Source organism: Pristiophorus japonicus, chromosome 19 (assembly GCF_044704955.1).
Source record: "Pristiophorus japonicus isolate sPriJap1 chromosome 19, sPriJap1.hap1, whole genome shotgun sequence".
Taxonomy (NCBI): domain Eukaryota; kingdom Metazoa; phylum Chordata; class Chondrichthyes; family Pristiophoridae; genus Pristiophorus; species Pristiophorus japonicus.
In genome coordinates this window covers 39229608-39256773 of record NC_091995.1, presented here as the reverse complement: position 1 = coordinate 39256773, position 27166 = coordinate 39229608, and the positions used below count along the sequence as shown (strand labels likewise).

At 43.9% G+C, this 27166-nt stretch overlaps 1 long non-coding RNA gene across 2 annotated transcripts in view; it reads right to left on the bottom strand.

Moving 5' to 3' along the window:
- The window catches only part of LOC139230433 (uncharacterized), a 28771-nt gene extending 2342 nt beyond the window's left edge, over positions 1-26429 (bottom strand). For both annotated transcript variants that reach the window (XR_011587922.1, XR_011587923.1), the window contains exons 1-3: positions 26172-26429; positions 9766-9867; positions 154-246 (exon numbers count right to left, since the gene is read on the bottom strand). This is a non-coding gene — a long non-coding RNA (uncharacterized lncRNA). The remainder of the gene's footprint in view (positions 1-153; positions 247-9765; positions 9868-26171) is intronic.
- Between the last annotated feature and the right edge of the window lie 737 nt (positions 26430-27166).

Sequence of the window (27166 nt, the reverse complement as noted above, 5' to 3'; positions counted from 1 at the left end):
ACCAAAGGCTGTGCAGCAATTAGTAATTTGTCTCTTTACAAAGCTAATGGCAAATGCAGCACTTAATAGTAGAATGCTGAGAATGAATGCATACTGTTGAATACTCCATGCCCAGTTTTAACATTCCAAAACAGAATAAACTGGAGCAGTTACCATTGTCAACAATCATTGTGTAGCAGCCGAAATCCAACCGTGCCTCTCTCTCTACATCTGGGGAAAACTTTCGCTTTATGCGAGGGCAGCGACCTGAGAGAGAGCACAGAGATGCATGAATAAAACATATCGCCAATGGGATAGACCATTGGGCGAAGGTTTTCCAGTGTTTCAAATGGACCTAGTGTGGGGAAAAACATTTGAATAGAAATAAATAGGTCAATATTGTGAAATAGATCAGATCGTCAGTCTGACAGTAACTGGGCAGAATTCGACAGGGTGAATTGTGCTCCTATTTCAACAGATGTCGGTATTCTACCTTTGAGTACCAGTGTATGGAGACTCATACATCTTATTAAAAAATCCCCAAGCTATTTATTGGAAAATTTAAAAAGAACATGATTACTTACATCTAACGCTGATGCATGTATAGTCATAGAAGGACACAGCACAAAAGGAGAAATTTAGGGCCATTGTGCTTGTGCTTGTTATTTGAAAGAGTTATCCAATTAATCCTAGTCCCCTGCTTTTTCCCAAAACACTGCAGTTTTCTTCCTTTTCAAGTACATATCCAACTTCCTTTTGAAAGTTACGATTGGATCTGTGTTCACCACCCTTTGAGCCAGTGCATTCCAGATCATAACTATTCTCCGTCTAAAACAAAAATCTCCTCATCTCACCTCTGGCTCCCTTGCCAATTATCTTAAATATAAAATAGAATGGCAGCCAACATAAAAGGTAATACAAAAGTCTTCTACAGGCATATAAATAGTAAAAGGTTTGCAAGTGGAGGTGCGGGGCCGATGAGCGACCAAAAAGGAGACTTATGCACTGCGGCAAAGGGAATGGCTTAGGAACTAAATGAGTACTTTGTAGCTGTCTGTAGCAAGGAAGATGCTGCTGCCATAAACACAGTGAAGGAGCAGGAAGTGAAGACCCGATACAAGATAATAATTGATAAAGACGAGCTATAAGAAAGGACGCTTGCACTTCAAGTAGATACATCACCAGGAATGGATGACGGAAATTGCGGAGATACTAGCCATAATATTCCAATCCTCCATCGACACTTGGGTGGTGCCAGAGGGCTGGTGAATTGTAAATCTTCTAAAAAGGGAGTAAAGATAATCCAGTGACTGCAGGCAAGTCAGTTTAAACTTGATCATGGGGAAGCTTTCCGAAACAGTAATCAGGGTCAAAATTAACAGTCACTTGGATAGGGGTCGATCAATTCAGGAAAATCAGCACAGAGTTGTTAAAGGCAAATGCATGTTTAATCAACTTGATCGAGTGTTTTGATGTGGTAAAAGAGAGTGTTGATGTGGGTTATACGGTTGAAGTATACTCCATGGATTTTCAAAAGGCTTTCAACAAAGTGCCACATAACAGATTTGCCAGCAACATTGATGCCTGTGGATTAAATGGGATAGTGGCAGCCTGAATACAAAATTGGATAAGTGATAGGAAACAGAGTGTTGTGGTGGATAGTTGTTTTTCGGACTGGAGGAAGGTGTACGGTGGTTTTTCCCAGCGATCGGTTCTCAGACCACGACTTTTCATGGCATATATTAAATACTTGGACGTGGGTGTACAGGGCGTAATTGCAAAAATTGCTGAAGATAAATATATTGCAAATATAGTAAAAAGTGAGCAGAAGAGTGATAGAATTCAGGAAGCCATAGACAGGCTGGTGAAATGAGTGGAAACACGGCATATGAAATTTAACACAGATAAGTGTGAAGTGAAATATTTTGGTGGAAAGAATGAGGAGAAGACATATTAACTACATGGTACAATCCTAAAACAGGTGTTGGAATAGAGAGACCTGGGGGTATGCGTGGATAATTTGTTGAATGTGCCAGGGCAGATAGTGAATGCAGTTGAAAGGCATACGGGATCGTGGGCTTCATAAATAGAGGCATAGAGTAGAAAAGTGTGGAAATTATGATGAACATTTATAAAACACGGGTTCGTCCACAACTAGAAGCATCATGTGATGGCCTTGGGAGGAGGGTGGGTGGTAGGGGCGGCGGGCTGCAGAAAATATTTAGGGGATGATTCCAGGAATGAGAGACATCAGTTGTGTGGATAGACTGGAGAAGCTGGTGTTGTTCACAGAGCAGTGACGGTGGAGAGGAGATTTGATAAATGTGTTCAAAATCCTGAATGGTCTGGACAGAGTAGATGGAGAGAAACTGTTCCCATTTGCAGTGTAATATAGAGCGCCCCCTAGTGGACTATAGTTCCACCAAGTGGACAACTGATGTACTGCAAATTATGCCAATAATGTGTCATGTGACAAAATCACAGGATGACAGTTTTCTGTGCATGAGCAATCTTGTCGAGTGTGTTTGTTAATGATACACGACATGGCATTGAAAAGAAGCAACAGGATGAGCACGATCTAGAGTTTCCCGTCATCAAGAGGCCGAGTGTATCTTACAAAGATTTGTGACGTATCATCATCCAAGTAGATGTTACAGGAAACAGGATACCCATCGGATTTGACACTAGTACCCCCATGAGCGTAGTACCAGAATCGTTATATCTCGACAGGTTCAGCGATTTTCGACTGGAGAAATCAAACTTCGAGCTGCGAGGCTACTCATGGGATCAAATCGCTGTTGTAGGATGTATCACCATCCTGGTGAAATGCAAGGATCAGTTTCAGAGCTTGCCTCTCATAGTAGCAGCAGAAGGCTTGCTTGCCTTGATACATAGAAAATGGTTGGGAGCACTGAATCTGAATTAGAAAAACATTTTTGGTGTGGAAACGAGATTTGCATCGACAGATGATGTCAGTAAGCATGATCTGAAGATGTTTCTTGAAACAAGCTGTCCTATCCAAGACTTCAAGTTGAGTGTCAGAGTGTAGCAGGACGCTAGGCCGGTTTACTGGAAGCCATGTCCTGTAACATACGGACTCAAGGAGAAAGTTCAGCAAGAACTCAAAAGACTGCAAACTGAGAACATTATCTCTAAAGTAGATCAAAGTAATTGGGCTACACCCATTGTTGTTGAACCGAAGTCAGGTGTTAATGCTGATGATATGTCCAGGTTGCCATCCCCATCACAAGATAGACCCAATAGGGATTCAGTGTTCAATTTTTGTTACATTGATGAGTTGCCAGTCATAGCTGAAGGTATAGGTGACCCAGTTATGTCAAAGCTGAATGATTACATAGCAAATGGCTGGCCAAACCAGGTATCATAGAAATATATTCATCAATAATTTATTCATACGAATGAATTGTCTGTGGATAAAGAATGTAACATGGGCAGCAAGAGAAGTTATCCCAAATCAATTCAGGTCCAAATTGTTAGCAGATCTTCATGACCAGCATTTGGGAATGTGCTGGACCAAGAGTTTTGCACGCAGTTACTTATGGTGGCCAGGTTTAAATAAAGCTATAGAGTACATTGTTAATCAGTGTACAACATGTCAATCGGTGAGGAAGATATCACCATTATTACCATTAAATCCATATAAATGGCCCCACAGGGTATGGCAAAGGTTACATGTAGATTTTGCTAGGCATGAAGGGCAACAATTGTTCATTTTGATTGATAGTGATCCGAAGTGGGTAGATGTGTTTCCAATGTGAAAAATAATAACAATAAAACACTAGTCAATTTGCGAAGATTGTTTTCTTCATCTGGCATCGCAGAAGAAATTGTGTCTGATTATATGCTGCAATTTAGTTCAGAAGAATGTGCACAGTTCATGAGCAGAAACGGTGTTTAAAGATAGCAAATGTCCACAATACCTCCCTACTACAAATGTTCCAACAGAGTGCAGAGTATAAATTGTAAAACATGCGTTCATCAAGCAAATGTTGGATCCATCTCCAAGGAAACGGCAGTTAGTATTGGAACACAATCTAGCAAATTTTCTGATTATTTATCATAATATTCCTCATAAAATTACTGGGAGAATACCAGCAGAGTTGTTTCTCAAAAGACAGCCATGAAACACGTCCTTGGTGTTAAAGTCAAACTCGGCATATTCAGTCAAAGAGAAACAATTAGGACAGAAAGAGAATCATGATAAAGGTCGAGTAAGAGAGAACTGTGAAATTGAATCAAAAGGTTAAAGTGGAGAATCATCACCATAAAAGTTTAAAGAGGTTACCAGGAAGAATAGTAAAGATATGTGGCCCCTGCACATATTTGGTCAAGATGTTTGAATATGGAAAGTTTAGGTTTGTTCACATTGATCATATTTTATCTACAGATGTGGAAGGAGATTAAATTGGAATGATTCGATAACTTCTGTTGAGTCACAGTGTCTTGTTACAAAAAGAGTCCAGGCAAAATTCGACATCTGATATATGAGAAACCACTCCAAGAGAAGGTGAGAATTTAAGTCTGAGTCGGAGTCAGTCAGACAAGGAGTCTGAAGTTGTTGAGAGTTCACATGTAGATTAAAGATTGCAATTGGAGAAAAACTCTCCCCAGGCTGACCTTAACATGAGTCTAATTTCGACACCAAATTTGGGAAGTTCTTTTTGAGAGCGAAGGTATTCTCTTCAAAGCAGAAGACCAGTGGTTAAGTTTGATTTGTAAATATAGAAAAATAAGTCCATATCTTTTGTTGTGTATTACCATGCAAGTTATGCAGAATGATTATATTGTTATAATTACATATTCATTAAGGAGCCAGAAGTGTAATATGGAGCTCACCCTGTGGCTTACTGTTCCATCTAATGGACTACTGATATACTGCAACAACTTCTGTAAATAACAAAGGGTCATGTGACAAATTCACATGATGACAGTTTTCTGTGTAAGTGGCAACTTGTACAGTGTGTTTGTTAGTGATGTAGCAAAAATATATCAAAGGCAGAATGATCGAGAACCAATTACATCTTCCCATAAATCTCTCTGCTCCAATGAGCATCTCTGGTCTCATTCGCAAAAACAACACCGAATAATGCTGAAGGTACAAAAGACTGTGACAGCATAGTTCAAATTGTGCAAAAAGCCAAAAGACAGGTGATATTTATCATTTTATTTTCTAATGTACATTGATCGAAACTTAGCTTCAGCACATTCGCAAACATCATTTTGACAGAGCTTTGGTACGATAGTGCTTTGTTCTGGTGCGTTGTAAAATATGGTGCATTTAGTACCTGCAACCCAAGCATCAAACCCTCAGAATAGCTAACATACAATACTTCTATGAATGTTAGATACAGTGATTAGTCATTCTGAATGTTAATGTCTGCCAACAGAACATATCCACATAGAGTTGTTGCTCGATCAATTGGTGGACAAATAATCAAGCTAATTACATTGGGGTGAAATTATTGACTAGAGTATTGTTATTGTACAGCCTATGTGTGTCTCACTTCAGTTGCTGTACATGTACAGCTTCCAGCGGGTTAAAGGGAATGATTCCATCCCACCTAGTACTGTATGATCTGTGTGTGACACAGTTTCAGCTCCTGTACATTTACGGTACATCATGAGTAAAAGGGGTTCATTTACTTCCTGAACCATCAAGCGGCGGATACTCTCGGTTCATTGGGTATTCGAATCAGAGCAGTAACTACTTTGAGGCCGCGTCTTTACTCACTTGGGTTGTAATTGTTGTAAAGTGTTGCGCTTGCGGGTTGTATTAATCCAATCGGAATAATTTGCCTTGCACCAAATACAAAACATTCTCTCTGTTCAGTAACCTACAGGGGAAACAATCATCAAGGTAGCTTAAGAAGCAGTAATGATTGTATATAATCACTGCAGCAAAACGGTGCAATGCATTTGCTTCATGGGTTCTTTGCTTAAGAATTCATAGCAAGACCTTGCCATTCAGTATTAGTTGGTTTATTAGCAATGGTTTAACCATCACACTACACATTACATTCATCCACCAGGCTCACAACCACCTGCCTCATCGTGGATCCCCTGAACCCAACTGGTTGGGATTTAATTGAGTCTTGTCACCATCACATGACTAGCGAAGCCTCTCCCAAATCAATAGCTCTACAAATATGTGAGCATACTCACATGTGTATCCATTACACATGGGAACAGGAGGAGATCTTTCAGTCCCTTGGATCTTCTCGGCCATGCAATCAGATATTGGCTGATCTGTGTCTTAACGCCACTTAACCAACTTTGCTACACATCTTGTGATATCCTTCCCAACAGCAATGTATCCATTTGTCTTGAAAGCTCCAATTGTCCCTCACCATCCACTGCCTTTTGGGGGATAGTGTTCCAGATTCTCACTACCCTTTACGAGAAAAGGTGCAAAGTGATTTCATTCCTGAAAGGCCCAGCACTAAATTAAAGATCGGGGGCTAGAATTTCCAGTGGTTCACCGCCTGATTTCTCAGCGGTATTCGTTGTGTTGGGGGAGAAGCCCGACGATGGAAAATTCCCCAGCTGAGTTATGCTGGTGGCGTCGAAGTCACACTGGGAAGCGGACCGCCGGCGGGCAGCGTCCACAGATCGCCATGATGCAATTTTTGACTGAGTGTGGACCCATAGGTAAGTATGGGTTGCCTATAGTTAACGGAGCTGGGCGACATGTTTTTAGGTCTGCAAGAAAAGGTTAAGTGACTAAAAAAACAATGATTATTTTCAAAATCTGTTGGGGTGATTTAATTTTAAAGTGTCTTGGGAATGATTTTTTGGGAATTTTTTAAGTTAGGTTTTTTGAAAAATTATTTACCCAACACGCAGCCTCGGGCTAAATATTTATAGATTTTTAAATGTTTTGCCCATTTTCTTTTGGCACCACCCAATCTACCCTAAATTGCACTTTTTCGCTCAGATTGGGGGTGCAAGGCACAAGGTTTTCGCTGGCTGGATTTTAAAAACATTTTCGTTAAGTTTTCAATGGTGATAATTTTTCCAGCCTTAGCCTTTTGTTGGGCGGCAATCGGGCATTGGTGGGATTTGGGGAAATTCTAGTCCAACATGTCACCTTGTTCTTGAATCCCTCGTCAGGGGAAATATTTTCTCTATTCCTACCCTATCTGTAACCTACTAAACATACACATATTCGTTTTGTTGCAAAAATAAGGAGTAATTCCGTCAACATATTGTTCTATTCTGACCGGAGATTATTATACCGTGTAAGGCCGATTTTACCACAAATGCCAGAACTGTTACCTTTTTGTGAATGTTGTGGCCTTTAGTCATAGCGGTATTCTGGTGGTAACAAAAAATCTAAATCATCGATTACCGCACAATATTCGGTTATAGAGCTATTTTCCGAATTTCTAGCCCGACATAAATTGATAATTAATAAAACTTCAATGCGCTGCTGATCTCACTCATTTGAACTCTGGTTATAGAAGGTGTTTGTAATTCATTTCAGGTAGCTATTATTCTCTTCATTCACAACCTACCGAAGATAAATGAGGGAAGTTTTTTTTTTCCATTCACTGTCCAGAAAACCTTCCTGTCGCTGTGTGTGCGTGTGTACAGGGCGAGAGCCCGATAAGCAATTGCGGCTTTACCCCAACTTCTCAAGTGCAATAGCTTGACAGGACTCTATCTAGGCTCATACCGCCAGATTATTGCCTTATGTGGGGCTTGTGAAACTGAACCAGGAGAGAAGGGGTAAAAAGTTCTGCAAATGATTTTCAAAATGAAACACAAACGGAATAGTAATATTACCGTCAGAAGATAGAGTAGCACTTTCCCGTCTTTGAACTGATATGACTCGATGTGCCTGTCGGCAAGATTTTGCAATTGGGAAATAATTATACTTACAATTACTAAAATGTATGGTCACATCCACCCTTTACAGATATAAACACATTCCTTCAACAACAAAAAACTACTGCGAATACAAGAATCTGAAATAAAAACAGAAAATGCTGGAAATCTCATCGGGTCAGGCAGCATCATTGGATGGAAAAGCAGAGTTAATGTTTCGGGTTTAAGAAATGTCATCAAAGGGTCGTCGATCCGAAATATTAACTCTACTTTCTCTCCACAGATGCTGACAAACACGATTCTTGCTGTGTATTTTAATGCACTGATAGAAGGCTCTGTTTTGGTACTGAGGATTCCCAGTCCACATTATCACAACGTTCCTTATAACTATAAAGAGAAATATTGGAGAAAATATATTCCTTTGAATTCGCTGTTGCAGTGGGTCATGCTCATGCAGCCCTACCTGTGAAACGGCAGTAACCCTTTCTACTCAGCTCAGTTTGGGAGTTGGAAGCTTCTAAAGACCCAACGAGACTTTGTGGAAACATTGTGGAGACCAAAATGGGCCAATGCTCGAACTGCACGTTGTGAAGAATGTGTTCATCAGCATGCCAAGGACAACAGGCCTAATTCTGTATCGTATTTTCTCTGTGCCTATCCTCATTGGAATATAATTTGCATCTGACAACTAATTCTGTTTTGCAACGTAATCCTTTTATTGTGTTCGACCAAGACTTTGATACTTGCATTATCTCTAAGCAGTAGTCATGCATAGAAATGCACACAGTTATGCTGTTTCCCCCGTGTATAGAAGTAACCTTCATCAATGTTTTTGATCCAGAATGTGTAGAATACTGTGACACCTAGCTCGTGGTATTTATTGGTCTCTAGTCATGCATCTGTCCTTTTGACACATTATGGTCTGGTAAGTGTTATTGTGAAAATGATGCCTTGATCGGGACAGTTCTTACAAACATTCAGGTGGTCAATTGTTTTATCATCCCCGCATGTCACGAATCATCATGAACTGATCATCCCACTTCCGATCTCAAGACCATCTTGGCTGTGTCGTTTCACAATGTGGCGACAAAAGGAAGTCAACAGGCACTAATCACACATCCTGCATTTTCAGCAGATGCTATATTGTACCCTGACACATCAACCCCGAGAGTATCATGGTAATTGACAACTTGAAGCATTTCATTATTGTTAGCCACATTGCAAATTAAAACACAGAGTTAAAAAAAACAATCGTGTGAGATTAAATGAAATCCTAACCCAATGGTCATTTATATATATGATTGACTGGGGTATCAATCACAATATAAATATTTAAAAGATATTGAATATATGGGACCTCGAAATTAAAGAACATTCAAAATCTTTGACTATAATCTCACTATGCTTACTTCTGCAAACTTCCGTCAGCACGGCTTAACAGAACTGGTGATGACAGAACACATTTTTGAACAAAATAGCCGAGGGACCGTCTTACATTTGCACAAGGAATTTGAAGAACATTTATCATCAGACACTACTATTTCCACCGATGCTATTTTTTCATTGTTAAAGATGTTTCTTCTCATAAATGTCACTTTGATCTGAAAAATTCCTTTGCTAGCGAGAGCATTCTTGGTAACTTCAGGACAGTTTCACCATGTTGATAATAAAAACCATGTTCATATCTGAACAGCCCCAGTGTCTGTATCAAACAATATCATCAATGCACTTGTGAGGCATTATTATATTTAGTATTACTAACTTGCTACTGAATCAGACAAAAACATAACACACGTAATTTTAAATACTCAAATAATATAGAATTGATTCAATAACATCACAAGAAACATACAGTGTGTATTTTAACAAGTTAATAATTCAGACCATTGCCCAATAAATCGCTTGCGAACATTGTCCTCGGGAGAATGAAAGTCTTACCAGATCAAGATCTGTATTTCTGGCACAAATTCACTGAGAAGTGAGATGTCCACAATCGCTATTCCAGAGACTTTCTGATTCTTGTCACCATTAGGTTTGTGCCTTTGTGAAAGAGAACAACAAAGACCAAAACAATTCGTTACCAAACTGTATCAATTAGGGAAGAGTGCAATCAGAGTGCCGTTGGGTGTTGATTACGAAGGGACAGCTAACGCAAAGTTTAAGGTTACACAACACAGAATGCGACTATTCTTAGTGCATTGACAAGACATTGTTTGATGAGCTATTAGAATGGAGATGACGTGATGTTTCAAAACACAAGATTATTGAATGCTTTAAACTGTGGACACAAGCCATGTCTTATCTACACCACCAGATATCGTATTGATAACTTAATTGCTGTCTTATAATATGGCATCAGCGTTGCATTACACATAATAAAGGGAGGGAGGAAGGATAGAAGGGAAGAAGGAATGGTGGAAAGAAAGCAAGAAAGGACGAAAGAGGGAAAGTAAGAAAGAAAAAAGAGATAAAGAGGGAAAGAAAGAAAGGAGAGAAAGAAAGATAGGGGAGAAAGAAGAAAAGGAGGGAAAGAATAAAGTAACGGTCGCAAGGAAAGAAAGAAATAATGAAGATCTGATCTTCAATTGTTAATGTAATATTGCAAAGTGAATTCTGAAAAACGTGAAAAGCCGTATCAGAAATGCATCCTGTTTCCTGGCCCAAAGAATTAATGTGTGCCCTGTTCGCTTTTCACAAAATGTTTTCTGTGGAAGAGGCTTGTGACACTGACCACACGCAGACTTCATAATAAATGAATGCAGCTTGATCAGCAGCCAGAACCTCTCTCCTTCTCCGGATTTAGGATTGTACCAGCAGATTTCACTGCGCAGTTGGACCACTGCTAATGGCTCGTCATAATCTTCGAAGTTGGAGTAATCCGTGAGAATGGAAACACTTATTGTCATTCTATTCATTCAACATGCATCTGTAGGTAACAGGCTCTTGTTCACTGGGGGAATTTACAATCAGACATAAATTACACTGCCCATACTATCAGCTTTCGAATTTCCACTCTCTATGCATCTTTTTGTAGCATGCGACAAGTTCATGTAAATGTTTGGATATTTGATTATTTTGTGAGTTTAAAACTGTGTATATAGATTTCGACGAATGACGTCATGCTTTCACACACACCGACATGTAATCATGAACAATCACCTCTCCACGAAACATTGTTGCACATTTAAACATCCAATTTTAAATAAAAATTATATCATGTTATTGTTAGTCAATTGATAATCTTCCAAAATACATTTGAGGCGAATGGCCTTCGTCTCTTCTGCAACTTAATAGAGTTTATCAATAGGTTATGAACAAGTTACTTAATAGAGATATTCAAGATGTTGAAAGGTTTTGATAGAGTCCATGGAGAAAAAAAAACATCTTCTCTGCCCTGCAGGTCCTTAATAGAGTTTATCACATCATCACGTAATTTTCCATTGAAATTTTGGCAAAGAATAAACATTGGTGTTGATAGTTGTAGATTTCCGGATGACATAGCTAGAATGGTGAAATGTGCAGAAGAGTGACAGATGAATGTCAATGCGGAGAAGTTCGACGTGATGCACTTTGGGAGGACTAATGTGGAAAGGCAGTAAGATCTGAATGGTATGATGTTATAAAGTGCAGGTGAGAAGGGATACTTTGTTTCAATGTACCGGAATCGTTACATGTGCCAGGGCAATCTAATATGTTGTTGTAAAAAGCGTTACTTGGGTGTATAAATGGCGGCATAGAATATAAAAGCCAAAGGAACATGCTAGAACATTATTAATCACCGTTTAGCCCTCAGCTAGAATATTGTCGAAGATCTGGAAACCACACTTCAAGAAAGATGTAAAGGCATGAGAAAGGATACAGGTGAGTTTTACCAGGATATTCCCAGTGATTAGCGAATATGAACAGGTTACTTAATAGAGATATTCAAGATGTTGAGAGGTTTTGATAGAGTCCATAGAGAAAAAGCATCCTGTGGGTCAATAACCTGATGCCTTAAATTTAACATCATTCATAAAAATCTAGAGGGAAGATGAAAAAATATTTTCACTCAACGATTTGTCGAAATCTGATAGGATCTACCTGAAAACGTGGTGGATGGTGACTCCATCAATAATTTTAATAGGAAGTTGGACAGCTACTTGAGAATCAGGAATTTACAGGGTTACGGACAAAAGGCGGGAGTGTGGGCTAAGCAGAACTGCTCCTTTAAAGAGTCATACGCTTCTTTTATTCTATGAAAACGCAGTATCAAATGATACTCACCCACATATCCAACCTTGCCTTTGAATGTAATTTCAAGTCTGCAATAATTACAAGTGCTCGTGGTTTCTGTTGTGTATCTACAAAGCATGCACTCCCATACTCCACCAGCAGGAAGCGCATCCCCTGAAGTCCCAAGGGATCCCTGCATCCGTTGGGAGCAATCTATATAAGTCGGCCCCGAAGGCCTGTTCTTCATTGAAGATGGAGGTCATTGATACTTTAACTTCCCTGTGTGCAGTCTCATCTGTGCTAGGAACACAATAACTGGCGACGAGTATACGAATCCAATACAAAGATGAAGCAAACTGTGGCAATCCTGGAGAAGTTGCCGGAGGGTGAAGATGGGGAAGCCTGTGTTGAATGGCTAGACCAGTACTTTGTAGCCAACGAGCTGGACAGAGAAAGAAGCACTGCAAAAAGTAGAACGGTCCTCCTCACGGTCTGCGGGGCACCGACCGACAGCCTCATGAAGAATCTTCTGGCTCTGGTGAAAGCCACAGATAAGTCATATGAGGAGCTGTGTACACTGGTTCGGGAGCAAATTAACCTGAGGGAGAGTGTGCTGATGGCGAGGTATCGATTCTACACGTGCCAGCGACATGAAGGTCAGGAAATGGGGAGCTACGTCGCCGAGCTAAGGTGACTTGCAGGGCAATGTGAGTTTGATGGCTACGTGGAGCAGATGCTCAGAGACTTTTTTGTACTGGGCATTGGCCACAAGACCATCCTACAAAAACTTTTGACTGTAGAGACACCAATCATCAGTAAGGCCATTGCGAGAGCACAAGCGTTTGTGTCCACCAGTGATGACACCAAACAAATCTTTCAGCACACAAGTGCGAGCAATGTTCATAAAATAATTGGAACTGTGTTTGCGAGCAGAAATGTACATGGCAGAAAACACGAGTATGCAACTGCCAGCAGGCCTCAGGTGACCCAGATGTCTCAGAGTCTGCAACAAAAGATGAATGCAAGGCAATTCACACCTTGTTGGCGATGTGGAGGCTTCCATTCAGCTTATTCATGCCACTTCAAAGGGTATGTTTGCAAGATCTGTGGAACAATAGGACATGTCCAACGAGCTTGCAGATGAGCTTCAAGCTGTGCAAAACCTGCTAACCACCACTTGGCAGAGGAAGATTGGTCCATGGTGGATCAAAGCAGTTTTGAGTCTCAGAGAGAGGAAGCAGACGCTGAAGTACACGGGGCGCACACATTTTCGACAAAATGTCCACCTATAATGCTAAATGTAAAAGTGAATGGCTTACCCGTAGCCATGGAACTGGAAACTGGCGCTAGCCAATCCATCATGAGTAAAAAGATGTTTGATACACTGTGGTGCAACAAGGCACTCAGACCTGAGCACCATCCACACGAAACTGAGAACGTACACCAAAGAGCTCAAAACTGTCCTGGGCAGCGCCATAGCCAAAATCACCTACGAGGGCATGGTGCACGAACTGCCACTCTGGATTGTCCCGGGCGATGCCCCACTTTGCTTGGAAGGAGCTGGCTGGGCAAAATCCGCTGGAACTGGGATGACATCTGAGCGCTATCACATTTCGATGAGTCCTCATGTACCCAGGTTCTTAACAAATTCAAATTTCCTTCCCTTTTTGAGCCAGGTATTGGAAACCTTTGCAGGGCGAAGGTGCGGATCCACTTGTTCCCAGAGGCACGTCCCATTCACTACAAGGCGTGAGCGGTACATCACATGAGGGAGAGAGTGGAAATCGAGCTGGACAGGCTGCAACGCGAGGGCATTATCTCCCCAGTGAAATTCAGCGAGTGGGCCAGCCCGATTGTTCCAGTACTCAAAAGTGATGGCACTGTCTGGATTTGCGGCGATTATAAAGTAACTATTAATCGTTTCTCGCTACAGGACTAATACCCATTACCTAAGGCAGACGACCTATTTGCGATGCTGGCAGGAGGCAAGACATTCACCAAGCTCGACCTGACTTCGGCCTACATGACGCAGGAGCTGGAGGATTCTTCGAAGGGCCTAGCCTGCATCAACACGCACATGGAATTGCTCATCTACAACAGATGCCCGTTTGGAATTCGGTCAGCTGCAGCGATCTTCCAGAGATACATGGAGAGCCTACTCAAGTTGGTACCACGCATGGTAGTTTATTAGGACGATATATTGGTCACGGATCGGGACACCGTCCATCAACTACAAAACCTGGACGAGGTCCTCCAGCGACTGGATCGCGTAGGGCTGTGGCTGAAGAGATCAAAATGCGTCTTCATGGCAACAGAAGTGGAGTTTTTGGGGAGAAAGATTGCGGCAGATGGCATTCGGCCCACAGACACCAAGACAGAGGCTATCAGGACCGCGCCCAGGCCACAGAACATCACAGAGCTGCGGTCATTCCGAGGACTCCTCAACAATTTGGTAACTTTCTCCCAGGGTTAAGCATCGTCTCCGTGCCCCTACATGTGCTATTGCATAAAGGTGAGAACTGGGTATCGGGAAAAAAACAAGTAATTGCTTTTGAGAAAGCCAGAAACATTATATGCTGCAACAAGCTGCTTGCATTGTATAACCCGTGTAAAAGACTTGTGTTAGCATGTGATGCTTCGTCGTACAGAGACTATGTATTACAACAAGCTCACGCTGCAGGGAAATTGCAACCTTTTGCCTATGCCTCCAGGAGCTTGTCTCGGTCAGAGAGGGCCTACAGCATGATTGAGAAAGAGGCATTAGCGTATGTGTTCGGGGGAAAGAAAATGCATCAGTACCTGTTTGGCTTCAAATTTGAACTGGATACTGATCGCTAGCCCCTCATATTCCTGTTCGCTGAAAACAAGGGTTAAATATGAATGCCTCAGCCCGCATACAAAGGTGGGCACTCGCGCTATCAGCATATAACTACACCATCCACCACAGGCCAGGCACCAAGAACTGTGCGGATGCTCTCAGTCGGCTACCATTGCCCACCACGGGGGTGGAAATGGCGCAGCCTGCAAACTTGTTGATGGTGGCACAGCCCGCAGACTTGTTGATGGTCATGGAAGCATTTGAAAAAGATAAATCACCTGTCATGGCCCGCCAGATTAGGACTTGGACCAGCCATAATCCTCTGCTGTCCCTAGTAAACAAACGGTGTACTGCATGGGAGCTGGGCCAGCATCCCCGTTGAAATGCAAGAGCTAATTAACCTTTCCAGTGGCGAAAGGACTAACTTCCCATTCAGGCAGACTGCCTGTTGTGAGGTAACCGTGTAGTGCTACCCAAAAATGGCAGGGAGACGTTCATCTCGGATCTCCACAGCACACACCTGCGTATAGTAATGATGAAAGCGATAGCCAGATCCCACGTGTGGTGGCGCGCTATCGACTCTGACTTAGAGTCCTGTGTATGGCAATGCCGCATGTGCTCAGCTGAGCAATGCAACCAGAGACGCACCACTAATTTGGGGTCCTGTCCTTCCAGACCATGGTCGAGGATACATGTCGACTATTCAATTTCTCGGTAAAATATTCCTGGTGATGATGGATGCTTTTTCAAAATGGATTGAAAGTGAAATAATGTCGTTAAGCACCACCACCGCCACCATTGAAAGTCTGAAGACCATGTTTGCCACCCACGGCCTGCCTGACATACTGGTCAGTGACAACGTGCCATGTTTCAGCAGTGCCGAATTTAAAGAATTCATGACCCGCAATGGGATCAAACTTGTCACCTCCGCCCCGTTTAAACCAGCCTCCAATGGGCATGCAGAGCGGGCAGTAGAACAATCAAACAGAGCCTTAAACGAGTCACAGAAGGCTCACTCCAAACCTGCCTGTCCCGACTACTGCTCAGCTACCGCACGAGACCCCACTCGTTCACAGGGGTGCCCCCGGATGAGCTACTCATAAAAAGTACACTTAAAACCAGACTCTCGCTGGTCCACCCCAACCTGCATGAGCAGGTAAAGAGCAGGCGGCAGTAACAAAATGTAAATGATGTTCGCGCCACTGTGTCACGGGAAATTGATCTGAAAGTCCCTGTGTATGTGCTCAACTATTGACATGGTCCAAAGTGGATCGTGGGCACGGTGATAGCTAAAGAAGGGAGTAGGTTGTTTGTAGTCAAACTCGCCAATGGACAAATTTGCAGAAAGCGCCTGAACAAAACGTGGCTGCAGTTTACAGACTGCCCTGAACAACCCACAGCAGTCACCACCTTTTTCGAGCCCACAACACACACCTAAAGGATCAACGACACAACCCCAGAGCAGGACATTGAATCCATCACGCCCAATAGACAAGCAAGGACAGGCTCACTCAGCAGCCCTGCAGGGCCAACAACAAGCCAGCCCAGCGAGGGCACAGCCAACACACCAGAACAGACATTTGTACCGAGGAAGTCCACGAGGGAAAGAAAAGCTCCCGAGTGCCTCGCATTGTAAATAGTTTTCACTTTGATTTTGGGGGAGGAGTGATGTTGTGTATCTGTAAAGCATGCACTCACATATTCTGCCACCAGGAGGCACATCCGCTGAAGTCCCAAGGGATCCCAGCAACCCTTGGGAGCAATGTATATAAGTCGGCCCCGAAGGCCTGTTTCTCACTCTGGAGTGTCTTCATAAAGACTGAGATCACTGTTACTTTAACCTCCCTGTGTGCAGTCTCATCTGTGTAAGGAACACAATAGTTTCCACCAGAAGGTGATATGTTTTCAGAATCAGAAAGGAGAGAGGGTGAATAGAGGGACTCAGAGGTTGAGGGAATTGGAGGACAGAGAGGGGGAGAGAGTGAATTGGAGGGAAAGGGAATTGGAGGACAAGGGCGAAGAGATGGATCCGGAGGGACTCAGAGGGGGAGAAAGGGTTCGGAGTGGGAGGGATAGTGATAGATGGGGACACAGAGTGGTATAGACGGAATCTGAGGAGGAGAGAGGAGGCAGATGGACTCGGAGCGCGATGGATGGAATTGGAGGGAGAGTTAATCGTAGGGGGAAAGAGTGGGGAGAAGGAATGAAATGGGTAGAGGGACTCCGAGGGAGAGGGAATCGGAGGACAGAGGTGGAGGAAGTGAATTGGAGGGAGAGATAATCAGGGTGAGAGGGAATCGGAGGGAGAAGAGGAGAGATGGAATGGGAGGGAGATGTGAAGTAAGAAAGGGAATTGGACGGAGAGGGGGAGAGAGGAAATCAGAGTATGAGGGAATCGGGCTTGGTCGAGAGAGAATGGTAGGCTGAGAGAGGTAATCGGACGGGGAGAGAGAGAATGGGCGGGACAGAGAGGCATTCGGAGAGGGAGAGAGAGAGAATGGCAGAGAAAGACAGGGAATCTGAAGGAGATGGAATCATAGGGACGAGAAGGGGAGAGGAGGTCAGGAATTCAGTGAGAGGTTTTAACAAGTATGGAGAAAACAGTGTGCATGGCAGAAGTAGGTGGTCCACGGCTAAAGAGAGAGGAGATTGGGAGCGAGAACAGTTCACATTATTCCAACCACATGCATTTTACACCCACTGCATCGATACATAGAAACATAGAAAATTGGTGCAGGAGTAGACCATTCGCACCTTCGAGCCTGCACCAGCATTCAATACCATCATGGCTGATCATTTAACTTTAGAACCCCATTCCTGCTTTCTTTCCATACCCCATGTTCCCTTTAGCCGTAAGGGCCACATCTAACTCCCTTTTGAATATATCTAACTAACTGGCCTCAACAAATTTCTGTGGTACAGAATTCCAAAGGTTCACAATTCTCTGAGTGAAGAAGTTTCTCCTCATCTCGGTCCTAAATGGCTTACCCCTTACCCTTAGACTGTCACCCCTGGTTCTGGACTTCCACAACATCAGGAATATTCTTCATGCATCTAAACTCTCCAATCCCATCAGAATCTTATATGTTTCCATGAGATCCCCTCTCATTGTTCTAAATTCCAGTAAATATAAGCCTAGTCGATCGAATCTTTTTTAATATGTCAGTCCTGCCATCCCGGGAATCAGTATGGTGAACCTTTGCGGCACTCCCTCAAATGCAAGAATGTCCTTCCTCAGATTAGGAAATCAAAACTGCACACAGTATTCAAGGTGTGGCTTCACCAAGGCACTGCAGAACTGCAGTAAGACCTCCCTGCTCCTTTACTCAAATCCTCTCGTGATGAAGGCCAAGATGCAATTTGCCTTCTTCACCGCCTGCTGTACCTGCATGCCAACTTTCAATGACTTTTGTACCATGACACCCAGGTCTCGTTGCACCTGCCCTTTTCCTAATTTGTCACCATTCAGATAATATTCTGCTGTTTTTGCCACCAAGGTGGATAACCTCACATTTATCTACATTATACTGCATCTGCCATGTATTTGCCAACTTACCGAACCTGTCCAAGTCACCCTGCAGCCTCTTAGCATCCTCCTCACAGCTCACACTGCCACCCAGCTTAGTGTCATCTGGAAACTTGCAGATATCACGTTAAATGTGTCTAAATCATTAATATATATTGAAAATAGCTGGGGTCCCAGCACTGAATCTTGCGGTATCCCACTAGTCACTGCCTGCCATTCTGAAAAGGACCCATTTATTCCTACTCTTTGCTTCCTGTCTTCCAACCAGTTCTCGATCCACATCAATACATTACCCCCAATAGCATATGCTTTAATTTTGAAAAATGATCTATTGTGTGGCACCTTTTCAAAAGCCTTTTGAAAGTCCAAATACACCACACCCACTGGTTCTCCCTTGTCCACTCTAATAGTTACATCCTCAAAAAATTCTAGAAGCTTTGTCATGCATGATTTCCCTTTCATAAATCCATGCTGAATTGGACCGATCCTGTCTCTGCTTTCCAAATGTGCTGCGACTATATCTTTAATAACTGATTCCAGATTTTTCCCCACTACCGATGTCGGACTAATCAGTCTATAATTGGATGTTTTTAGTGATCCTCGTTTTATAAAAAGTGGGGTTACATTATGTACCCTCCAGTCCATTGGTACTAATCCAGAGTCTATACAAGATTGGAAAACGATGACCAATGCATCCACTATTTCTATGGCCACTGCCTTAAGTAGTCTCGGATGCAGACTATCAGGGCCTGGGTATTTATCGGCCTTTCAGTCCCATCAATTTCCCGAACACAATTTCCTGACAAATAAGGATTTCCTTCAGTTCCTCCTTCTCGCTAGACCTTCTGTACCCTAGTATTTCCGGAAGTTAATTTGTGTCTTTCTTAGTGAAGAATGAAAAAAAGTATTTGTTCAATTGGTGTGCCATTTCTTTGTTCTCCATTATAATTTCACCTGATTCTGACTGCAAGGGACTTACATTTGGCATCGTTAAACTTTTTCTCCTCACTATCTATAGAAGAATATACAGTCAGTTTTTATATTCACTGCAAGCTTACTCTCATATTCTATTTCTCCATCCGAATTAAATGCTTTGTCCTCCTGTGCTGAATTGTAAATTTCTCCCAGTCCTCAGGTGTTTTGCTTTTTCTGGCAAATGTATATACCTTTTCCTTGGATTTAACACTCTCCGTAATTTCATTTGTTAGCCACGGCTGAGTGCCTTCCCCGTTTTATTTTTGCTCGAGACAGGGATGTACAATTGTTGAAGTTCATCGTTGTGATCTTTAAATGTCTGCCATTGCCTATCCACAGCAAACTTTAAGTATCATTCGCTCGTCTATCCGAGCCAATTCATGTCGCATACCATCGAAGTTACCTTTCTTTAGTTTCAGGACCGTAGTCTCTGAATTAACTGAGTCACTCTCCATCTTAATGAAGAATTCTACCATAGTATTGTCACTCCTCCCCAAGGGGCCTGGCACAACACGACTGCTAATTAAATATCTTTCGTTACACAACACCCAGTCTAAAATGGCTAGCTCTCTCGTTGGTTCCTTGAGGTATTGGTCTCGAAAACCATGTCTTATACACTCCAGGAAATCCTCCTCCACCTTATTGCTCCTACAGTTTGGTTAGCCCAATCTATATGTAGATTAACCTTTATTGCCCGCATGCCGAATTTCTTGTTTCATACTGTCCCCACCCTCACTACTACTGTTTGGTGGTATGTACACAACTCCCACTAACGTTTATGGCCATTTGGGTGTTCCGCAGCTGTACCCATACAGAGTCCACATCATACAAGCTAATGTCCTTCCTTACTATTGCATAAATCTCCTCTTTAACCAGCAACGTTACCCCACCTCATTTTTCTTTCTGTCTATCCTTCCTGAATATTGAATACTCCTGGCTGTTGACTCCCATCTTTGGTCAAACTGGAGGCATGTCTCCATAATCCCAATTACATCATATCCGTTAACAGCTATCTGTGCAGTTAATTCAGCCAACTTTTATGAAAACTCTTCGCATTGAGGCACATAGCCTTCAGGCTTGTTTTTTTTTAAACACTCTTTGTCCTTTTAGAATTATGTTGTAATGTGGCCCTTTTTGATTTTTGCCTTTGATTTCTCTGCCCTCCATTTTCCTTATCTCCTTTCTACCTTTTGCTTCTGTCCACATTTTACTTCCCTCTGTCTCTCTGCATAGATTCCCATCCCCCTGCCATAGTAATTTGACCCCTCCCCAACAGCACTAGCAAACACTCCCACTCGGACATCAGTTCCGGTCCTGCCCAGGTGCACAACGTCCTTTTTGTACTGGTCCAACCTACGCTGAACCGGTTTAAATGTCGCAGGAATTTGATTCCCTCCCTCTTGCACCATTGCTCAAGCCACGTATTCCTCTTAACTATCCTGCTACATCTACTCTGTTTAGCACGTGGCATTGTTAGTAATCATGAGATTACTGCCATTGAGGTCATACTTTTTGATTTAATTCCGAGCTCCTTAAATTCAGCTTGTAGGAACTCATCCCGTTTTTTACCTATATCGTTGGTACCATGACAACGGGCTGTTTAACCTCCCCCTCCAGAATGCCCTGCAGCCACTCCGAGACATCCTTGCGCCTTGCACCAGGGAGGCAACATACCATCCTGGACTTCTGCGGCCGCAGAAATGCCTATCTATTCTACTTACGATCGAATCCCCGACCAATATAGATCTCCCGCTCCTTTTCCTGCCCTCTTGTGCAGCAGGTCCACCATGAAGCCATTGTTATGTCTTGGATAAGGAGTCAGACTAGATACTGCATGCTCAAATACGTGTGACCGTAGTCCTTTATTATAGACATCAGAGTGCCTCTCCAACCTGTGAAGCCTCCTTATAAATAGGCGCACCCAAGGCATTATGGGATCCCTAGGGACTCCAGTGGATAAGCCCTCTGATGGTGAGATATGGTAATTACAGATTTACATACAGAACAGCACTCCACTCCAAAGTCAATCGTGTAACTATTTACAATGTGAGTCGATCTGGGGGCTTCATTTCCCTGGTTGATCATCTTGGTGCAAATGCTGGTTTTGGTGAGTCTTTTGTTGGGCCTTCGCTGCGCTGGTTCGCAGCTGGCCTTGCTGGACTGCTGGGGGTTGTGAGTCGTGTTGGGCTGTTGCAGGTGGAGGGCTCTGCTTCTTGGTCAACCACTGGGTCGGTTGCCACTTGTGTGTGTGTTGGAGGGTCGAAAAAGTTAGAGTCTATGGTGGGTTATTCTGGAAAGGCAGTAAATCTGAGTTTGGTTTGGTCCAAGTGTTTTCTGCAGGTGAGTCCATTTGCGAGTTTCACCACAAACATCCTACTCCTCTCTTTGGTCAAAACAGTGCCAGGAATCCATTTGGGACCTTGTCCATATTTCAACCCAACTACAGGATCATTTACTTCAATTTTGCGTGACATATTTGCGCGATAATAATATGTATTTTATTGAAGCCGCCTGCATTCCACCTGTTCATGTAGATCAGGGTGGACTAATGAGACGCTTGTCTTAAGTGCCCTTTTCATGAGCAATTTAGTGGGAGGGACCCCAGTGAGCGAATGGGGTCTTGTGCGGTAACTAAGCAGTACTTGTGATAAGCGAGTGTGCAGTGAACCTTAAGTTACCATTTTCAAGCTCTGCTTGATCGTTTGAACTGCTCCTTCTGCCTGACCATTGGATGCTGCCTTAAACGGGGCAGATGTGACATGTTTGACCCCATTGCGGGTCATGAATTCCTTGAATTCGGCATTGGTAAAGCACGGTCCATTGTCACTTACAAGAACTTCTGGCAGACAGTGCGTGACAAACATGGCCCATAGGCTTTCTCTGGTGGCAGCGTACGTGCTTGCCGCCATTATCGCACATTCAATCCACTTGCAGTACGCATCTACAACCATTAAAAACATTTTTCCCAAGAATGGGCCTGCATGGTCGACATGAACGCTCGACCACGGTTTGGAGGGCCAAGACCACAAACTTAGTGACGCTTCTCTGGGTGCATTACTTAACTGTAAACATGTATTACATTTGTGCACACAGCAATCTAATTCTGCATCGATATCGGGCCACTGCATATGGGACCTGGCTATCGCTTTCATCGTTACAATGCCTGGGTGGGTACAGTGTAGATCAGTAATGAAAGTATCCCTGCACAACTTTTTTGGCACAACTAGCCAATTACCCCATAGGAGGCAGTCTGCCTGTAAAGTCATTTCATCATTGCGCCACTGGTACGGCTTTATTTCTTCCTGCATCTCTAATGGGACACGAGACCAACTCCTGTGGAGCACACGGTTCTTTACTAAGGACAGTAAGTGCTCCTGACTCGTCCATTTTCTAATCTGTTGGGCGGTAATAGGTGATTGCTCAATCTTGATTGCTTCCATTACCATAACTAACTCTGCAGGCTGTGCCATCTTCCAACCCGGTGGTTGTAAATGGTAGCCTATGAGAGCATCGGCACAGTTTTCTGTGCCTGGCCCGTGGCGCATGACATAGTTGTATGTGGACAACGTGAACGCCCATCTCTGGATGCGGGCTGATGCATTCGTATCGATACCCATATTTTCAGAAAAGATGGATATAAGTGGCTTATGGTCAGTTTCCAATTGAAATTGAGCCCGAACAGATATTGATGCATTTTCTTTACCCCGTAAACACACGCTAATCATTATTTTTCAATCACACTGCAGGCCCTTGCGGCCTGAGACAGACTGCTGGATGCATAAGAAACTGGTAATTGGCAATTGGCATTTTCCCAAATTCATTAGCTTGTGGCAATTACAAACCTAACGCTGTAAGACGATGCATTAAATGCTAGTATCAAACGTTCACATGGATCGCACAACACAAGCAATTTATTTGAATCTAAAAATTTCCTAGCTTTCTCAAAGGCATTTTCTTAGCTTTTACCCCATTCCCATTCATGTCCTTTATGCAGTAAAGAGTGCAGGGTTTCTAACAATGTGCTAAGATCCGGTAAGAAGTTACCAAAATAGTTCAGCAGTCCTCGAAACTACCGCAGCTCCGTCACGTTCTGTGGTCTTGGTGCGTTTTTGATTGCCTGCGTCTTTGAATCGGTGGGCCTGATGCCATCCGCCATGATTCTTCGCCAGAGGAACTCCACTTCAGGCACCAGGAAAAAGCACTTCGAGCATTTTAGCCTGAGCCCCACATGGTTAAGCTGACTAAATACGTCCTCCAGGTTCCGCAGCTGCTCGACGGTGTCCCGACCTGCAGGAAGATATCGTCCTGGAAGACGATGGTGCACGGGACCATCTTCAGCAATCTTTACATATTCCTCTGGAGTATCGCCGCAGCTGATCGAATCCCAAACGGGCACCTGTTGTAAACGAAAAGATCTTTGTGCGTGTTGATGCAGGTGAGGCCTTTCGAAAATTCCTCCAGATCCTGCATCATGTAGGCTGAGGTCAAATCCAGTTTTGTGAATGTTTTCGCTCCCGCCAGCTACACAAATAGGTATTGATCCTGCAGTGGGAAACGAATGATAGTTACTTTGTAATCACCACAGATTCTGAAGGTGCCATCTCTCTTGAGGACTGGAAAAATCGGACTGGTCCACTCATTGAATTCGATCGGCGAAATGATGCCCTCTCATTGCAGCCTGCCCAGCTCGATCTCCACCCTCTCTCTGATCATGTAAGGTACTGCTCTCACCTTGTGATGGATGGGCCGCTCCCTCGGAATCAAATGGATTTGCACTTTTGCTCGATGGAATTTCCCGATGCCTCATTCGAACTTGCTTGGGACCTGCGCACAGGAGGAGTCTTCGACGGACCGAAAGCACTCGGACATCGTCCCAGTTCCAGAGTATCTTTCCAAGCCAGCTCCTGCTGAACAGCATCAGGCCATCGCCCGGTAGCACAGAGTGGTAAATCATTTACCGCTCCATCGCAGGAGACCTTTACGGTAGCACTGCCAATTATGTGAATCAGTTCCTTTGTGTATGTTCTGATTTTGGTACGATTGGGAGTCAGGACTGGCTTGAAGCCTTGATGCACTACAACTTATTGAAAGTATTTTTAATCGTATGGACTGGCTTGCGCCCATGTCCAGCTCCATGGACACCAAGAGTCCATTTAATTCAACCTTCAGCATTATCGGGCGACACTTTTTGGTAAATGTGCGCACGCCATATACCTCTGCCTCCTCGGCCTGTGGCTCTGCTTCGTCATGATCCACGGTGGATCTGTCCTACTCTGCAACATGATGGTTTGCAGGATTAGCATGGTTTGCAGTTAGCCTGCACAAAAGTAGGAGCTTTCCCATTGTTCCACAGCCCTTGCAAATGTATCCTTTGAAGCGGAATGAATGGAATCAATGATCACCCCTTCAGCGCCAACAAGGTGTTAATTGCTTTGTATTCATCACCCTTGATGGCGGACTCTGAGTCACCTGCGGACGTGCAGCTATAGGCGGGTGAGTCCTGCCATATACATTTCGATTCGAAAACAAAGTTACTTTGTTCACAGTATTTGCTGCAGCACTAGAGTACTAGGAAATTTGTTTGGGGTTACCACAGGTGGAGATAAACGCCTAGGCTAACGCTATGGCTTTACTCAAGGTTGGGATCTCTACCTTCAAAAGTTTGTGAAGTATTTCTTCATGGCCAATGCCAAATACAAACAAGTCCCTGAGCATATGCTCCAAGTGCACTTCAAGTTCGAAATGGCCTGCAAGGCGCCTTAGCTCAGCGAGCTCTTGTAGGTGAAGTACCAATACCTTGTCATCAGAACGCTTTCCTTCAGGTTTAGATGCTCCCGGACCAGTGTGCACAGCTCAGCATATGACTTGTCTGTGGGTTTTGCTGGAGCGAGCTGGTTTTTCATGAGGCCATTTGTTGGTACTCCGCAAAGGGTGAGGAGGATCGCCCTTCATTTGGCAGCGTTCCCTTCTGCTTCCAGCTCGTTGGCCATGAAGTATTGGTCAAGTTGTTCCACAAAGGTCTCCCAATCAGCTCCCTCTGAAAATTTTTCCAGGTAGCCCACAGTTCTCTGCAATGTTGCCTTGGGGTTCGTCATCTCGTCGCCAGTTGTTATGTCTTGGATAAGAAGTCAGACTGGATACTGCAAGGTCAAAGTAAGTGAGACCGTATTCCTTTATTGCAGATCTCAGAGTGCATTTCCAGCCTGAGAGGCCTCCTTCTAGAAAGGTGCTCCCAATGGATTGCGGGATACCTTAGGACTCCAGGGGATAAGCCCTCTGGTACTTAGACATGATAATTGCAGGTTTACATACATAACAGCCATAAACTTGGTTGCTGCTGCCTTCCCCGATGAGTCATCGCCCCCAACAGTACCCAAAATCATATATCTGTTTTGGAGGGAGATAACCTCAGGGGACCGCTTGACTACCTTCCTTCCACTGTTCTGCCTGATGGTCACCCATTCACTATCTGCCTGTGTAACCTTTACCTGTGGTGTGACCAACTCACTAAACATCCTCTTCACAACATCCTCAGCTTCGCGGATGCTTTAGAGTGAATACATGCGCAGCACCAGTGCTTCAATGCGGCCTATCAGGAGCTGCAGCTGGACACACTTCCTGCACACATAGTACAGCGTCCCTGACTTCTCACATAGCACAGCAGGAGCATGACACGGGTCTGGGCTCTTCTGCCATGACCTAACGCTTAGATTAACTTAATTTTGCAACAATGCCATAGGTTTCCTATTGATTCGAAAGAAAAAGAAAACGAAAAAGATTAAATACTCACCAATCCACCAGCCAATCACTTACCCGCTTGTCTGTGACATCACACTTCGATTTTTAAAATTATTTCTTTGGTTACTTTTGCACTAATTCCTGCTCCTGACTGCCGCTGCTCCTGACCTTTTATAGGCCTCGACCCTTGACCTCCCGCTTTCGATCCCCGCTTCCGACTGCCGCTGCTCCTGACCTTTTATAGGCCTCGACCCTTGACCTCCCGCTTTCGATCTCCGCTTCCGACTGCCGCTGCTTCTGGCCTTTTAGAGGCCTTGATCCTCTACCTCCCACTCCTGAATGCCGGCGCTCCTAGCTTTTTATTGGTCTTGATCCTCGGCCTCACGCTCCCAATTGTCACTCCCGACTGCTGCTGCTCCTCGCCTTTTATATGCCTCGATCCTCGAGCTCCCACACCCGACTGCCGCTGATCCTGACCTTTTTTACAGGCCTCGAGCCTCGATCCTCGACCTCCCACTCCAGACTGCCGCTGCCGACTGTCGCTGATCCTGACCTTTTATATGCCTCAATCATTGACCTCCCACTCCGACTGTCGCTGATCCTGACCTTTTATATGCCTCAATCATTGACCTCCCACTCCGACTGTCGCTGATCCTGACCTTTTATATGCCTCAATCATTGACCTCCCACTCCGACTGCCGCTGATCCTGACCTTTTATATGCCTCAATCATTGACCTCCCACTCCAGACTGCCGCTGATCCTGGCCTTTTTTACAGGCCTCGATCCTCGACCTCTCACTCCAGACTGCCGCTGCCGACTGTCGCTGATCCTGACCTTTTATATGCCTCAATCATTGACCTCCCACTCCGACTGCCGCTGATCCTGCCCTTTTATAAGGTTCGATCCTCGACCTCCGACTCCAGACTGCCGCTGCCGACTGCCGCTGCTCCTGCCCTTTTAAATGTCTCAATCCTTGAAATCACGCTCCCGACTGCCATTCTCCCTGCCTCCCTGATACCTGCTTTATGTCTCGGAAAGCTCGGTATGTGTGTGGCAAGTAACGTCATCA